Genomic DNA, 18,120 nt, shown 5'->3' with positions numbered 1-18,120 from the left:
TTTTCACTAGTTGAAAAATCACCACACCATTTTCCATGCTACAGCATTTTATATGTCCACAAGAAATGCACGTGGGTTCTAATTTTTGCCACATCCTCACCCAACACAAATTGTCTGCTTTAAAAAAAAATAACGGTTATGTTAGGGGATGTGAGTGGTATCTTATTGCAGTTCTGATTTGCATTTTCTAAGAATTTGTGATCTGCATCCTTCCATGTGTTTGTTGGTCACTTGTATATCTTCTATGGAGGAATGTGTATTCAAGTCTTTTTAACTCTTTCTTTTTTAATTAATTTATGTATTTAGGCATATATGACAGCAGATTGCATTTTGATTCACTGTACACAATTGCAGCACATCTTTTCATTTCTCTTATTGTTCATAATATGGCATCACACCATATGTGCAGTCATACATGTACCTAGGGCAATGATGTCCATCTTATTCCACCATCTTTCCTGGCCCCATGTTCCCTCCCCATCCTTCCCTCCCCTTTGGGATCCATCAAAGTTCCTCCATTTTTCCCATGCCCCACCTCTGTTATGAATCAGCATCCATTTAACAGAGAAAACCTTCATCCTTTGTTTTTTTTTTATTGGCTTACTTTGCTTAGCATTATAATCTCCAACTCTATCCATTTACCTGCAAATGCCATAATTTTATTCTCTTTTAATGCTGAGTAATATTCCATTATGTTTATATAACCTAGTTACCCTAGTTTCTTTATCCATTCATCTATTGAAGGGCATCTAGGTTGCTTTCACATTTTAGCTATTGTGAACATTGATGTGGCTGCATTAGTACAGTATGCTGATTTTAAGTATAGACCAAGGAGTGAGATAGCTGGGTCAAATGATGGTTCCATTCCAAGTTTTCTAAGGAATCTCCATACTTTCCAGATTGGTTACACCAATTTGCAATCCCACCAGCAATGTATGAGTGTGCCTTTTCCCCCATATCCTCGCTAACATGTTTTGTTGTTTATATTCTTGATAACTGCCATTCTGACTGGAGTGAGATGAAATCTTAGAGTAGTTTTGATTTGCATTTCTCTAATTACTAGAGATGTTAAATACTTCTTCATATATTTGTTGATCGAGTTTATATTTTCTTCTAAGATCTATCTGTTCAGCTCCTTAGCCCATTTATTGACTGGGTTATTATTATTATTATTATTATTATTATTATTTTGGTGTAAAGTTTTTGGAATCCTTTATATGTCCTGGGGATTAGTGTTCTCTATCTGATGTGCATGTGGCAAAACTTTGCTCCCAAAATGGAGGCTCTGTTTTCACCTCATTGATTCTTTTGCTGAGAAGAATCTTTTAAGTTTGAGTCCAACCCATTTATTAATTCTTGATATTATTTCTTGCACTTTAGGAGACTTGTTAAGGAAGTTGGGGCCTAATCCAACATGATAAAGATTTGGGCCTACTTTTTCCTCTATTAGGCACAGGGTCTCTGGACTAATTCCCAGGTCCTTGATCCACTTTGAGTTGAGTTTTGTGCATGATGAGAGCTAGGGGTTTATTTTCATTTTGCTGCCTATGGATTTCCAGTTTTTCCAGCATCATTTGTTGAAGACAAGATTATTTGAAGGATTTTCTTCTCCTTTTGCTGTTAATAGGAGCTATTTATAGTCTGTGTATCAATTCTCCATCAAATATATGAGTTGAAAATTTTTTCTTCCATCCCATGTGTTTTAGTCAGCTTTTTCGTCTCCATTAAGAAAAAAAAAAAAACTGACAAGGAAGAAAAAAAAACTGTAGAGGAAGAAAAGTTTATTTGGGGCTTACAGTTTCAGAGGTGTCAGTCAACAAACAGCTGACCCTATTTGCTCTGGATCCAATGGGAGGCAGAACAGCATGACAGAAATGTGTGGAAGAGGAAACCAGCTCAAGATATGGCAAACAGGAAACAGAGAGCTCTGCTCACCCGGAACAAAATAAAAAATCCCAAAGGCATGTCACCTTCAGCCACACTCTACCTGATTGCAGTTATAGCCCCATTCATCTATGTTAATGAACTAATCTACCAACTAGGTAACCCAATCATTTCACCCCTAAAAATCCTTGCATTGTCACACACATGAGATTTTGCAGGACCCCACATATCCGAACTACAAAATTCTGCCCCCAGCCTCTGAAAGTTCATGTCCATCTTACAATTCAAAATATACTTAGTCCATTTCCAAGAGTCTTCATAGTTTTGGGTTTTAGCATGACCCAAAAGTCCAAGTCCAAAGTCTCTCCTGGGACTCAAGGGAAATTCTCAGTGGGATCCCCTGTAAAAAACCAAAGCAAGTTGCATATATTCAACATATAATGGCACAGAGTAAACATTCCCATTCCAAAAGGGAGAAAGAGGAACAAAGAAAGAAGGAATGGGACCAAAACAAGACTGAAATGCAGCTGGGCAAACAAGTCCTTCCTGTAGCTCCACATCCAGCATCCAGGGCACAAGGCATGGTGAGGTTCTCTCCAAAGGACTTGTGTAGCCCTCCCTCTGTGGCCATGTTGGTTGCAGACCGCGTAGCCTCTCTCTTAGCTTGTTTCTTTTTAATTCCTGCAGCTTTCCTTAGCAGACACCCTATTACTAATATATCTTAATCTCAGGAGTCTCTCCTAAAGCTTCAGCTTCCCTCTCACCATCTTCACCTATTGCTCCAACAGGGACAGCCCACAAGGGACTCCAGTCCTACTACACTTTGCCTGCCTTCCCAGGCCTTCCCTTGAAATCTTGATGGGAGTCTCCATGAATCCCTAACTCCACCAACCTGCCATCCTGCAGAAACCAGGATCATATGGTTGATGCCATGGTCTGCCACCCTCTTGAGCAGTAGCCAAGCCTTCTAGAGCCACAGCTGCAGCAGCCTCTGAGTGCCCAGATGGGTGAGCACAGCGGAAAAAACTTCCTAGGTACCCAAGTGCAAGCATGGTGCCCCCACGGTCTCTACTCAAAGGAAATTTTACTTTTAACCTTGAACCCGAGACGGGTGTGATATTGCCAAACCCTAAGATGCCCTCAAGCCATCTTTCCTATTGCCTCTTTGCTCAGTTCATAACATCTCTTAAAACAACCCCACAACTTCCTTAGCCTGAGTTTTACTGCCACTTTTCTGGCCGAACTGCAATTTTTAAAAAATCTTTCGGCTCAGATTTCTGCTCCTGACTCTTATAGTAAACTTGGCTAAAAGCCACCAGCAATATTCATGCCACTGCCTGAATGCTGAGCTGCCTTGAAATTTCCTCCACCAGATTAATTAGTTTACCATCTTTAAATTCAACCTCACAAATAGTCTCAGGATGTGGGCATAGAGATAGATAAATATAAAAAAATGGTCATGAAAATTGCTATGATTTGGTTCTTGAACGTCTCCCCAAAGGTTTTACTTCTTAAAGACCTGGTCCCCAGATAGTGCTCATAGGAGGCGGGGCCTAATGAAAGGCTCTTAGGTCATTGGGAGCATGCCCTTGCAGCAAATTTAGGAAATTTCCTTGTTTGCTTTGGCTTCCTGGCTAATGAGGTGACCCTGCCACATGTCCCCACCATGATGTACTGCCTTTCCCACAGGCCCAAAGCCATGGAACCAATTATGCACTGGAATCTCCAAAACCATGAACCAAAGTATATCTTTACTCTTTATAAGTTAATTATCACAGGTTTTTTTTTAATATTAACAGAAAATGAACACAGGAATGAATACAATCTCATCCTACCTTCTGTCTGATCTATTGTCAAAATATGTCTATCGACCCCTAGTGGAAACCGTGAATAGATGTATTCTAGTTACTTGTCAGATAACTCTCTGTTGTCCAAATCCTATCAAACCCCCACTTATGAGAATATATATTTATGGAGGATTGTCTGAAGGACACACTATTCGTCTATTCTCTGAAAATGATGAATTTTACCCTTGGATCAAATCATACCATCAGAGAGCTGCATATCTGGATGGCATCATTCTGATTGTTGTCAAATTTACTTGACAGAATTGAACTCTGCTGTTCCAATATTGGCTTGCATTGAGGGATGCTGCAAGAAGCCACACAGCAAACTTTCCTCTTGAATTTATTGCTGGGATGGAATCCAGGATGTTATTCTCTGAATCAAAAGTGTTTTCTTTACAAAGACCCCAGGGAGAAATTTTTCTCAGCTCAGCAAGATGAAAACCTTAAACAACTAGGCTGCCTTTATCTTATGGACAACATGGATCTTTTAACTGATTATGTTTCCCTACTTACTTTTGTCTTCTGAAAATGCACATCCCAATCTGTAGTCCATCGCTAAATAATTTAGCACACATTCCTGAGAGGTAGGCAAATTTACTCCTGAATTGGTATCCTGTCCATAATATCTCTTTGCTCCAATGATTTATTTTCCATGGAGTTTTAGAGACTGACTCAAATTCTTTATGAAACAAAACAGGAAAGGAGAAAAGGGAAATATCAGGATAGAATAAAGGGAAGCCTGACATTAACAAGTAAGTAATAAAGTGGTAAAACCATGTCTTTGCTGAGAGCCATAGCCGAGTCCGAATGATGCATGGCATTTTTGCCAGAATGGCATTTTTGCCAGAATGGCATTTTTGCCAGAACGGAGTGGTTGAGAGGTGATGCCAGCAAGCCATTGAGATTATAATGGTTATGTTATGCTGTGTATATTAGATCCCTGCTGTCCGCCTCGGCCTGCTACTTTGGAGTTCTCCCGGGGGATTCCCGGAGAGTTCCCATTGGTTGGGGAAGTGCCGGAGGAGGGATTTCCAGTTGGTGGTTCCGGGAGGAGCCGCGTGTGTGGCGTTCATGAGAGTTCCCGGGGAGCCTGTGTGGAGTGTGCTGGTGGAGTTCGGAAATAAAGTTTGTTCCTGCTTAAGTGGCTCGTGATTTGTGCCCAGCCAGACTGTGGCACTTCTTCACCTCAGTATTCCCCAGAGCACATTGCATAGAACCTTACAACTAGCATTTGGTTAATCAATATTTGCTACGGTGAAAAAAATATAAAACCTCACTGCCCCCAACCATTTCATTTCCTACTTGTGCATGGCATAAGGTTGGGCTGGAACTGAGAAAGGTTTGATGAACACCTCAAAAGCAAAAGAGAACACTTGAAAAGTTTTCAAGGGATGCTCAACATTTCCTAAAGGGATGTCTTAACTGCTTCTCAAGATTAACTCAAATGCCACCAACCCCTGACTGTGAGCAAAGACCTCTTCATCCTCTGAACACCTTTAGAACGCACTATGTCTCGTCACTTAGTTAGAATTTGTTTTATAACTTAATTTGAGATATAGATAGATAGATAGATAGATAGATAGATGATTGGTAGATATACAGGCAGACATTCAGAGCGAGAAAAGACCAGGCTTGAGTATATTTCTTTGTATTTGTAAGCATATTAGCAATTATAATTTCAATATATATAACAATCATTTCCAGTAGTATGTAAATCAGCTTTCTGTTACTTCAACAAAATCCCTGAGATAACATTATAAAAAGAAAGTTTGTTTAGCCTCACCATTTTTCAGGTTCAGTCCATAATCTATTGGCCCTTATTACTTTGGGGGTCTGTGGTGAGGAATGCATGATAGCAGGAGCATATGTCAGAACAAAACTGCTCACCTCATAGCTGAGAAGCAAAAGGTAAGAAAGGAAGAAAATGCAAGGCCCTTTGAGACCTCTTACTAGGCTCCACCTCTTAAAGGTCCTACCATCTCCCTGTAGTGCTACCTTGAGGACCAAACCTTTAATACCTGGGTCTTTAGGGAGCATCCAAGATATAAACTATAGCAAGTAGATACATAAAAATCTATTTCATTGATTTCTTGATGAAGGCAAGAGGCAGAACACACAAAGCCCTTATCCTTATATGCACACAATAATATAGACTGTCAAATTCGTTGTGTTAAATGAAAGAAGACAAACTCAAAAGGCTACATACTTCTTGATTCCATTTATATGACATTCTTGCAAAAGCAAACTACAAGGATAGAAAACAAATTCGTGGTTATCAAGGGCTGAGGGGAGGGGAGAGAAAATGGGTACACAAGGGCATGGGAGAATTGGGGGAGCAAAAGAACTCTCCTGTATCTAGATTGTGTGGTGGTTCACAACTGTGTATGTATATTCATGAAAACTCCCAGAACTCTAACTTACAGAGTGTGGATTTTCCTATTTGTAAATTATACATAATTAAAAAGAATGGGAATAGGGATCCACTTCACTCAATATCTGCTGAAAATACTGAGCATAGTTTTCACTTCCTGAATCTGGTAAGTTAGCCCAGCTTCTAGTCCTCCTGTAAGGATAAGGGCTGTTCTGCCTCTAACTCTAAACCCAAAATAGATATTGCTAATCAACCATGGCACTTTTTTTCCACTGTGAGGCAGACAGAATCTCATGCAGGATCTTCACAAGAACACTCTAAACAGACACCAATAAGTTTTTAGAATTTGCATGAAATAAAAATCTGCTTTCTGAGGGGAATCTAGGTCATCCCAAACAGGTACTATCATTTTCTCAGTTATACCTCCACTTAGTGTAGGCATAATGCTTACAAAGAGTTAACTTAATTTCAGATGATTTTTCTTGTTTATCTCAGTATAGTACATATTTCTGAAAAGTAGGAAAAATAAAAATATCAGCACAGGAACTCATTTTGACCTTTATATCCAGTGAACAGGGTTTGGAAAATACATCTTGAGCCGCACAAGTAGAAGATCAAGTGATCTTAGGATGTGAAAGCTATGAGAACTTAGGAAAGCTATGAGTACTGAGCTCTTAGGAGGTGACAGAACAAAACTGCTCTGTCACAAAGCAAGAGATTTGGGGTCAGAGAACCTGCTATCTTGGACCCTGAATCACTGTGTAAGCAGAGAATATGAGGGAGGACATAATAAAGTAAAAGCAGAAATTACAACAGATCCCATTTTGTCCTGGACTCCATACTGGACACAAAATGATGATCCAAAGAAAGAGGCTTCTCTGGCCCTGGGGATCTTGTAATCCAGGGAAGGTCATAGACATTAAAGAACTAGTCACACAAATAAATAGACACAAAGCATTGAAAGTACTATGGAAAAAAATGTACAGAGTGACATAAGAAAATAACACAGAGGAATAAATTGAGGTGGGCAGAGAGGAATATAGCAGAGTCCCTTTGGCATAAGTGGGTTTTATTCTTGAGGCCAGACGAAGCATAGGTGTTGACCAAGTGGGGTAGACAAGCAATTTCAGGAAAACAGCCTGTGTTTAGGTCCTGAACCGAGTAATGCACATGCAGCCTTGACTGATGGAACAACCATCTGTATTGCAGGCAAACATCATCCTAGGAATAAGATCACCCAAGCTCAGGGATCAGGTTGCAGAAGCCCCTATAGTCCACATGGAGGATTTTTACATACATCTTAAGAACACTAGAAAACCATGAAGTCAAGTCAAATCACTACTGATACCATAGGCCAACAGCCATGATAAACTTGAAAATCTAAAAGCTCTAAAGTAATCTCTAAAATGAGATAAAATCTAAAACTTAACAACAGGAGCTCCCATAGCATTTTATGTCCACTATTTGATTATCACTTGTCACAGTATTTGTGTCTCTCTTCTAGACCAAGAGCTTCTGGAGATCAGCAAGCACATTTCATGAATTACTTGATGCCCAGGATTTAAAGCATCGAAGGTGCTCAAAACATATTGGCTGGATTGAAATGAATTCGATGCAAATACAAAAGAAAGCTTCCCAAAGCCAATTTCATCCATGAATTCCATGTCATCTCCCAAAGTGGCTTTGGCTCGAAAGCTGAAAGTTATGAGTATTGAGAGAGAGGCAAAGTTTCAGATGCATCTACCTAAGGATAAAATAAGCTTTATGAAGCTGTCGTGAGTATATGCTGATTTGGAATTAACTCTGAGAATTCTGTCACGGTTCCAGCCATGCAGAGCACAACAAAAGACAACGTGGAGATAAAAATTACAGGTTGCAAGGATTATTTTTGGAATTTGTTCAAAAGCCAAGACAAACACAGCAAGAGCACAAGAACAGCCAGCAAGTGACAAAATTTCCCCTCCGTGGATCAAGAAAGAGTAGGAAAGGGAATGACAACCCGAAGGCAGGGACTAAATGGAGCTAACCTTCTAAAAGGGGAAAGGTGTGTGGAGCAAGTGATAGAGCCTGACAGGGGATTTGGAGAGCTCTCAAACTAAGAAGCACTGACAGAAAGAAAAATGGGCAGTCGTAGCACAGAGGAAATAGTACCAAGGTCATTGTTAGAGGTTGAATTGTGTCCCCCTCCAAAAAAAATTCTTTTTTGGAAGTCCTAACTCTGCCTATCTTAGAATGTGACCTAATTGGGAGACAGGTCCAAAGGTATTAAAGTTAAAAGGAGGTCATTGAGGTTCACCCTAACCCAATATAGATCATGCCTCTTAAAAAAAAAAAATCTGCATAGAGAGAAAACACCATGTGAGGACACACAAGTCCAGGAGAAAGACCTGGGGCAGACCTCCCCCTCATAATGCTCAGGAAGAACCCACCCTGCCAACAGGGCTGATCTCCAACTTGATTTCAAATCTCCAACCTCCAGAACTATGAGAAAATAAACTTCTATTGTATAAACTACCCAGGTGTCAAATTTTGTGATTACAGCCCTAGCAGGCTCATGCAGTCATCAATTTGAAAAGTCCTCATCTACCAGAGGATTTAAAAATGGAAGGGTTGGAGTTGGTAGATGAGGGGGATAAATAAGGTATCCTCGGGACCACATTTGCATGAAGGAGGTTATTCTTGCAGAGATGTGTCCACCAGAAACTGTACAAAAGTGAGGCCTAGAATGTTAATATTGGCAAATAACAATAAGTAAACAACAACAAGTTTTAAAACATGTATCACCTATTTACCTAAAATCCTTGGTTCTTACAAAAGAAAGTTGAATTATCTTATTGAGGAGAATAGGTGTCTCAGAGAAGTTTGGCTACTGGCCCAAGGTTAGACATAGCTAGTAAGAAGTGGAGGAAAAGAATCAGAGGATATCACCTTCTCTTTCCTCTCCCCTCCCACCTCCAGCTCCTGAAAGTATGGTGAATCCAGGGAAAACGTGGTGTCAGCAAAGTAACCAGAAAAATCTCTCTCAAACATAAGATTAATGTAAATTAGAAAGGATAGAGAATAGAATCTTTCTTAGGCCCACAGACTTTAAAGTCTATGTATAAGGGTTAAAGTTTTCTTCTTCCTTTACCCCTCCTCATCCTCCTCTCTCTATCTTACCTCCACCCCCACCATCTGTATCTGACTATCTATCTTTTACCTCCTAAAAGCAGACCCAGAAATAATTTATATGTTGCTAGATTTCTCTGGATAGCAAACTGAACCACATGACATAACTTCTTCCATTTATATGTGAAGATTTGCAGGAGGAAATGTGACCCGTGGAATAGAGAAGGAGAAGAATGAGGCTGAAGTACGCTGGTCCCAGCTTACTAACCATCAGACCCTGGGCAAGTCAGTTAACTACGCTGATCTTCAGTTTCTAAGTCTACCCCGAATGGCTACTTCCTGGGTCTATCAATTTAGATTTTAAAATATGAAAGAAGTGACTTTGGTTTCAACTCCAAAGGATAAAGAGCTTAGAAATCAGCATTCCCATCCTTGCGATAAGAAATCGCCCAATAGATTGTGAATACGAAGGCACTTCTTGGAGATCGCCAACTGTCGGAATGGGAATAAACAGGAAAAAGAAGTCACTGGGATCTGCTTACCCAGAGCAGAAGCTGGCGGAGCCTGTCGAGCTGGTAGAGACACTGGATGACCATCTGCATGAATGGCTGAAGGTTGGAACTGGCTTAAGAGTGAGAAATTCCTGGAGGCTGTCATCTGTGGGTGGGGAGCACAATTTTCTGGTTTTATCTCCAGAAGTTTCACCAAGTACTCACAAAAAAGAGATTTAAAAAAAAAAATCCTCTCATGGCTCTAGCAGTGTGATGAGCATGAGATACACCAAAAGCCTTCTCCATAACACAAGCCACCCAGAGGAAAATCTGTCCCAGAGCCTTATCCACCTTGAGGAAGGGGTATTTCTCCAGCTGCATCCCCTCTAGTCTTCTCTCACCTAAAAGGAAAAAGAGAGAGGGAAAAAAAGCTAAAAACCAAAAACAAACAACAACAAAATACACACACACACACACACACACACACACACACACACACCAGGTGTGGTGGTACACAACTGTAATCTGAGGGAAAAGGATAGCAAGTTCAAAGCCAGCCTCAGCAACTTAGAGAGATCCTAAGCAACTCAGTGAGACCCTGTCTCTAAATAAAAAATTAAAATTAAAAGGGCAGGGGTTGTGTCTTTGTGGTTAAGTGCCTCTGGGTTCAATCCCCAGTACAAAAAAAAAAAAGGAAAAGAAATAAAAAAAGAAGAAGAAGAAGAAGAAGAAGAAGAAGAAAAGAAAAACCCCACAAAACTTTAAAAGCCACAGCCAAGGGACACAATTGAAAACTGAGATTTAATCATGGGATTATAGACTGCTTCCACACACCCCTGCCTTACTCCCACATCAAGACCCTGGTCAATGACATCATATTATGGCTGAAAGAGCTATGTGAGGAGGAATTCTTAGGGAAACCCAAAGATGACAGAGTGACTAAAAACAGGGGAAGCACTGGAGGAATCTGAAGTCTCTATTGCCTATAACTACAAGCTGACTCTGAACCAGATAAACACAAAACCTCACATGAGAGGCCTATTTACCTCAGGTCCTATTACTGAGTATGGAATTCTCTTTCTTTTTTTTTTTTTTCTCTTTTGGTACTGGGAATTGAATTCAGGGGCACTTTACTATGGAGCTGCATCCCAAGTCCCTTTTTATTTTATTTATTTATTTATTTTTTGAGTCAAGTTTGCACTAAGTTGCTTAGAACTTCACTGAGTTGCTGAGGCTGGCCTCGAACTTGCAATCCTCCTACTTCAGGCTCCCGTCGCTGGGATTACAAATGTAGCATGTCATTTTCTGCCTTTCACCTAAAAGAAAAATTTTGAGGCTTGCTAAAACAAGACAAAAAACACATTCTGAAGATGTGAAGAATCATTAAAACACAAAATCCCAGAATTAACACACAGAAAATTTAAAATAATTATAATTCATGATTATTTTATATGTTATATAAAATATTTTATATTTTATATATGTTATTTTATATTCATATGTTAAGGCTTTTAATGGAAAATTCAAAACATTCAATATATAACTTTCCTATACTCATATATATGAATACATGACCAGTATAACTCCACATCATGTTCAACCACAAGAATGGGATCAAAATTGTAATGGGTTGCACCATTCAAAATACACCCTACTGTCATGATGAGTCATATAAGCAGAAGGGTGCAACTCTAAGAAAGAATAAAAAGTAAATGTAGGGGTTGGGGCTGTGGTTCAGTGGTAGAGCACTCACCTAGCATGTATGAGGCACTGGGTTTGATCCTCAGCACCACATAAAAATAAACAAAGGTATTGTGTCCACCTACAACTAAAAAAAAATAATTAAAAAGTAAATAAAGTAAATGGTAGAAACCAAGAACAATATATCAGAAATGAAGAATATTTTTTGATGAGCTAATCAGTAATTTTTTTTATTAACATGGCTAAAAAAGGAATTCATGAATCTGAAGATGTTGAGAGAAATTTACCAAACCAAAATATAAAAATGAAAAAAAAATTTTTAAAAAAGAAAAGAATGGAATGTTCAGATGATTTCAACAAGTGTAATATGCATCCAATGGGAATATTAGAAGGAAAAGGAAGAATTAACAGAGCAAAATAAATATTTGAAGTAATAATGGCTAAAGATTTTTTAAAAAAATTAATGACCCACACTGAACTACACATCCAAGAAGCTCAGAGAACACCAACCAGGATAAATTTTTAAAATATCTACTATATTTAGGCATATTATATTGAAACTTCAGAAACCCAAAGGCAAAGAGAATATATTAAAATCATCTATATCCACATTAAGAAAGAAAGCGCCCAGGAGAAAGGACTGAGAAGGTAGAACAAAATGTTTCCCTTTTTTTATTCTTTATTAACCTATAATTGATAAAAACAATAATAGTAAATGCATTGATGATTATAGTCCATGGAAAAGTGAACTAACAGCTAAACTATAAAGAATAAGATCACAAATTATTATTATAACACTGTTATAATACAATATAATATGTGGTATAGGGCTGTTTTGACGGTGGAGGTAGATTAGTAGATCTCCATTCAACTGTATCAACAAACATTTTAAATGTGAAAGCTTCAAACACTTTAAAAGACAAGCATTGTCAGAGCAGATAAAAACACAAGAAAAGCCCCTTTAAATACAAAACTCACGTGACTAACAAGCAAAGGGATACAAAAAAACATGCAACAAGCTCACATGAATTAAAAGAAAGCTGGCATAACCATGCTACTTTTAGATAAAGACTTCAGAACTAAGAAGATTATCAGGAATAAAGGGGTATTCTATAGAGATAAAGGAAGTATTATCTATAGAGATAAAGGAAGTATTAGATACTAGGTGTCCCCCAAAAGCTCATGTGTGAGTCAATGCAATAGGGTTTAGAGGTGAACTGATTGGTTATAAAAGCCTTCATTGAATTAGTGTGTTAATGAACTAACAAGGATTAACTGGTTGGTGGAGATAGGCAGGTAGGATGTGGCTAGAAATTGGTCATTGGGGGGCATGCCTTTAGGGCATGTATTTTTTCTGGGTGAGTAAAGTGTTTCTTTCTCTTTTCTTCTTCTTCTTCTTCTTCTTCTTCTTCTTCTTCTTCTTCTTCTTCTTCTTCTTCTTCTTCTTCTTCTTCTTCTTCTTCTTTCTCTCTCTCTCTCTCTCTCTCTCTCTCTCTCTCTCTCTCTCTCTCTCTCTCTCTCTCTCTCTCTCTCCTGGTGCCAAGTTCTGAGCTGCTTTCTTCCTCCACACCATTTCACCATGATGTCCTGCCTCACCTGGAGCTCAGAGCAATGGAGTTGGCCAAGTATGGACTAAGACCTCTGAAACTGTGAGCCCCAAAATGAACTTTTCCCTCCTTTAATTGTTCTTGCCAGGTCTTTTGGTCACAGTGTCCAAAAAGCAGACCCAAACAGGAAGTAATTAATAAAGATTTAATAATCCTAAATGTATATGCACCCAAAAACAGAGCATCCAAAATATATATGAGCAAAGCTAGTAGAACTAAAAAAGGAAGGAGACTAATCCACAATTATGACTGGAGATCTTCATATCCTGCAATAAATGAGAGTTCTAGTAGATAGATTATCAGTAAGGGTACAGATGACTTGAATAGTGCTATCAAATTGATCTAACTGATATTTATAAGGTATTTCATACAACAGAATAATACACACTTTTCTCAAGATATAAAACACGCAACTCATTTTGAAAGAACAGATATACAAAATATGGTCTCAGATGACAATGAAATTAAACCAGAAATACCTAATGAGCGTTAAACAACTAATAAGTCAATAATACAAAGAACTGGAATATTCCAAAATATTTGTAAATTAAACATAAACTTCTCAATGACTCATAGATCAAAAACTAAGTCTTAAAATAAATTTTAGATATTTCGAACTAAATGAAAATACAACTCATTAAAATTTCTGGGATGAAATGAAAGCATTATTTCAAAAGAAATGCACAGTATTAAACACACATATTTGAAAAGTTTTATACACACACACACATACACACACACACACACACACACACACCCCTAAACATTCACTTTAGGAACTAGGGAAAGCACCTAATACAAGCACATGATATAACATCTGGCTTGACATATAACTAATAACCACAAATGCTAAGGGAACATTAATTATTGCTATTTTACAAATGAAGTTATGAAGCTGCAGTTATGAAACTTAAAATTTTCAAAATATTGGTGCTTTCTATTGTCATACTTTTTCCCTTTCTTCAGATTCAGTGAACCCCAAAACTGACTACACAGAGAAGTCACATGAGGAGCCTTAATGAAACACCAGACCCTCTTTTTGAGTTTGAGTCAGCCAGAGGTGGGGATTCGTGTGACTGTAATTTCACTCTCTTAAGGGATTCCAATAAACTCAAGTTTTGAACAATTGCTATAGATTCTATCCTCTTATGGAGGTATGTTTTTTTATATGGAATTCTTTCTTTCATTGTTTGTTTCTTTGTTACACAGTAGAATGCATTTTGACATTTGTATACATACCGTATACAAAGGGAGCACAACTTCTCATTCCTCTGTCTGTACATGGTGCAATAATAATTTCTGTTTCATTCTACCATCCTTTCCATCCCCACAGCCCCAACCCTCCACTCAATCCCCTCTACACAAACCAAAGTTCCCTCATTCTTCCCTATCACCCTGCCCCACTATGGATCAGCATCCACTTATCAGAGAAAACATTTGGCTTTTGGATTTTGGAGACTGGCGTATTTTACTTAGCATGATATACTCTAATTCCATCCATTTACCTACAAATGCCATAAATCCATTCTTCTTTAAGGTGGAATACACAATATTCCATTGTGTATATGTACCACATTTTCTTTATCCATTCATGCTGAAGGGCATCTTGATTGGTTCCAATTGTGAATTTAGCTGCAATAAACATTGATGTGGCTGTGTCACTGTAGTATGCTGATTTTAAAAATCCTTTGGGTATAAACCAAAGAGTGGGATAACTAGAGCACTCATCTCCAGGATATATAAAGAACTAAAAAAACTTTACATCAAAAAAACCCCAAATAACCCAATTAATAAATGGGCAAAGGAATTGAACTGACACTTCACAGAAGAAGAAATACAAATGATCAACAAACATATGAAAAAATATTCATCATCTCTAGCAATTAGAGAAGTGAAAATCAAAACTACTCTAAGAACAAGTATTGGCGAGGCTGTGGGGGAAAAGATACACGTAATTATATGAAATTCTTTAAAAGTGAGAAAGGTGTGTCTATGACTAGCAGAAATTATATGGCATTATGAAGGGATGAGATGCTCCACATGTATAAATTTCTCATAAAATATAAATTTCCCCTTTTGAGCACCAAATTGGTTTTCAGTAAGTCATCTCAGATTCAAATAATTCTTTAATGGAATATTAACATTTTTTAAAAATATATTGTTCTGGAGAATTGCATGCAGGTCAGCAGTAGAGTGTTTGTTAACATGCTGGGGACCCTAAGCTTGATCCCCAGAAATGCAAAAAAATAAAAATAAAAGATTTGGGGGCTAGGGTACAATTCAGTTGTAGAGTTCTTGCCTGTAGCATGTATGAGGTGCTAGGTTCCACTCCCAACCCTGCAAAAAAAAAAAAAAAGTTGCATAAAAAATGTTGTTCAATGAATTTCATTTCATTTTTATCTTCTTTTTTTTTGTAATTTTCCCCTGGAAGAAGATGTCCACATATCTGGACAATGCCCATCTTCCTATATGACTGAGCCTAAGGCTCCTGTTCTTTGGATCTTTTTCCCAAATCTCTCATGTTGGGTGAGGTTCCCTGCCCTGCCCCCATCTAAATTCTAAGGCAATTCTGTGTCTATCGTCACAATTATATTATTAAAATGTTCTATAATAAGTGAACAATTGCTCCTCTACATTTCTCTAGTCTTACTAGTAAAGAATGTTTTTGTTTCAAAAGACAGAAGCCCATTTCTACTTGGGTTAAGGGTGAAAGAGCTAATTTATCAGTCATTGAAAAAATCCATGGGAGATCCAGCACTCTTGGCTCTAAGTACTCCAAGGATACATCCAGAAATATGACACGACCCTACTCTCAGCTCTCTGCACCTTTGTTCTGGCTTCATTCTCCAGCAGCCTCTCCCCAAAGAGTAACAAGGAGGGCTCCAGGATCCATAGGCATGCATCCTATCTCTTAGCAAAACTAGGAGGCCAGATTCAGTGGTGCAAGCTCTTCATCCCAGCTACAAGGGAGGCAGAGGCAGGAGGATCACAAATTCAAGGCCAGCCTGAGCAATTTAGTGAGATCTTCTCTCAAAATAAAAAGGCCTGGGTCCGGGTGTGGTGGCACACACCTGTAATCCCAGCAGCTTGGGAGACTGAGGGAGGAGGATCATGAGTTCAAAGCCAGACTCAGCAAAAGTGAGGCATTAAGCAACTCAGTGAAACCTTGTCTCTAAACAAAGTACAAAATAGGGCTGGGGATGTGGCTCAGTGGCCAAGTGCCCCTGAGTTCAATCCCCAGTAACCCCCAATAAGTAAATAAGTATATAAATAAATAAATAAATAAATAAATAAATAAATAAATAAATAAATAAATAAGACTGGGGATGCACCTCGAGGGTAAAGCAACCCTGGGTTCAATCTCCAACACCAAAAGAACACACAAACAACAACAAAGGATTAGCGCAAGGAAAACTCTAGGGTTTTGCAAAAGTTATGGCAAAAGTTCCAGGGGGTGACTCTTTCTGACATTGACATGGATCATGTCCTCTCCTGGATCTAATCATGGTGCCTGGGAAAAAGGAAACTTACACTCTGATTTGTCCCGGTTTTGTTCACTTGCCTAGCGCTTACCCTTGGGAATGGGATTAGTCCCTTCCTCTAGATCCCCATGAATGGAAAATAGGAGGAGATTGAGGTAAGGTTATCAAGCTAAGGAGACATAGATGCTGTGTCATCCGGGACAACCGGGCCCTCTGAAAGCAGGAACCTTAGCTCTTTTATATGCAAGCATCTTCATCTCTAATCCACAGTCACCTGTTGCTTAACAATAGGTTCTGAGAAATGCATCCCTAGGTGATTTTGTCATCGTGTAAACATCATACAACACGCTTCTACAAATCTAGGTGGTATAGTTCCATCACTCAATGGAGCCTTTGATGCAGCTCAGAAACAAGATCCACAAGAGATCTGAAGGCTGCTGCCAGCATAACATGCTATTTTACAGTCAATGCCTTTTTTGTTTAATTAAGTACAAGAGAACCCTCTAAAATAATGATAAAGTATAGTAGAGTGAAAACAAACCAGCAACACTTGTGGGTGATCATTATCACGTATTACGATTCTATGAGTGGCAGGGCCGAGCATTTGTTTCAACCAGCATCACCACAAATACACAAGTATTGTGTTGCACTATGACGTGACAATGGCTATGATATCACTAAGTGATAGGAATTTTCAACTCCATTATAATCGTACGGGACCACCACTGTGTATGTGGTCTGCCATTGACCAGTGTATGACTGCAGTACCAAGCCTGCAGAAGGCAGCTCATGTTTAATAAATGAATCAGTTGAACAAATTAATGCAGTCAAGGTTGTCATTAAAATCACCAGCTTCACCTTGTACCCTAATGCCTGATGCTCTCGGTCACAAACAAGATATTCTGCTCTAACACCTGATGTCTCCTGTCTGCCTGATGTGGACTATGGAACCATATGGAAGGTAGACCTTTGGTACAGATCCCAAGCAGCAATTTCTTTTTCCATAGAGATACAATTCTCAGCTCCAAACATGGTAAATGCATTGTCATCCTTTTAATTAGGTATCCCAGGAGACCCGGCCCAGGATGTTGCAGGAAGACAAAGACAACAGGAGGGGAAAGTAGAAATGTCACCCTCGTTAGTGCAGCCGTTCACAGGAGGAAGGGCCCACCCAGGGCCCTCGTGAGTGTCAGAGGGCAGGTTCCTGCCAAGAGCCTGAACTGAGCGTCAGAGAGAACAGCTGCAAGGCCTTGGCGTGGGGGGGGGGTGTGTGATGAACTGAGAAATAAGGCAGAGGGAGGAAGGGTATCTCCAGGCCAGGCTCAACTCTGCCTCCCTTCACAGTCCCCCGGGGAGATCCTAAGGACTTTCTTCCAAGGTGATCCTGAAGTGTGCATGTTGTGGTTATTGCTTATTTATTTCCCATTTATATTAATGGACCCTTATTATGTGAACTTCTAACTATTACAGACAGGGACCCTCTGACCAAGCCAAAGGGCAAATGAAGGTGCTGTCCTTCAAAAGCCCCACCAGCTCTCTCCCCTCCTCCTACACACACACACACACACACACACACACACACACATACACAAAGGAGGATGTTGTGATCTCTGAAGTCTCTGCTGGAAT

At 39.1% G+C, this 18,120-nt stretch overlaps 1 long non-coding RNA gene across 1 annotated transcript; it reads right to left on the bottom strand.

Annotated features, from left to right (window-relative positions):
• Positions 1-1,777: 1,777 nt before the first annotated feature.
• LOC120884198 (uncharacterized) lies at positions 1,778-14,813 on the bottom strand. The gene is made up of 3 exons (XR_013435679.1): positions 14,515-14,813; positions 9,753-10,102; positions 1,778-2,284 (listed from the first exon to the last, which is right to left on the bottom strand). It is a non-coding gene; the product is annotated as an uncharacterized LOC120884198 (long non-coding RNA).
• Positions 14,814-18,120: the final 3,307 nt, after the last annotated feature.

This window comes from Ictidomys tridecemlineatus, chromosome 3 (assembly GCF_052094955.1).
Source record: "Ictidomys tridecemlineatus isolate mIctTri1 chromosome 3, mIctTri1.hap1, whole genome shotgun sequence".
Taxonomy (NCBI): Eukaryota; Metazoa; Chordata; class Mammalia; order Rodentia; family Sciuridae; genus Ictidomys; species Ictidomys tridecemlineatus.
The sequence above is the reverse complement of the archived record's forward strand: the minus strand, read 5'-3'. Positions and strand labels throughout refer to the sequence as shown.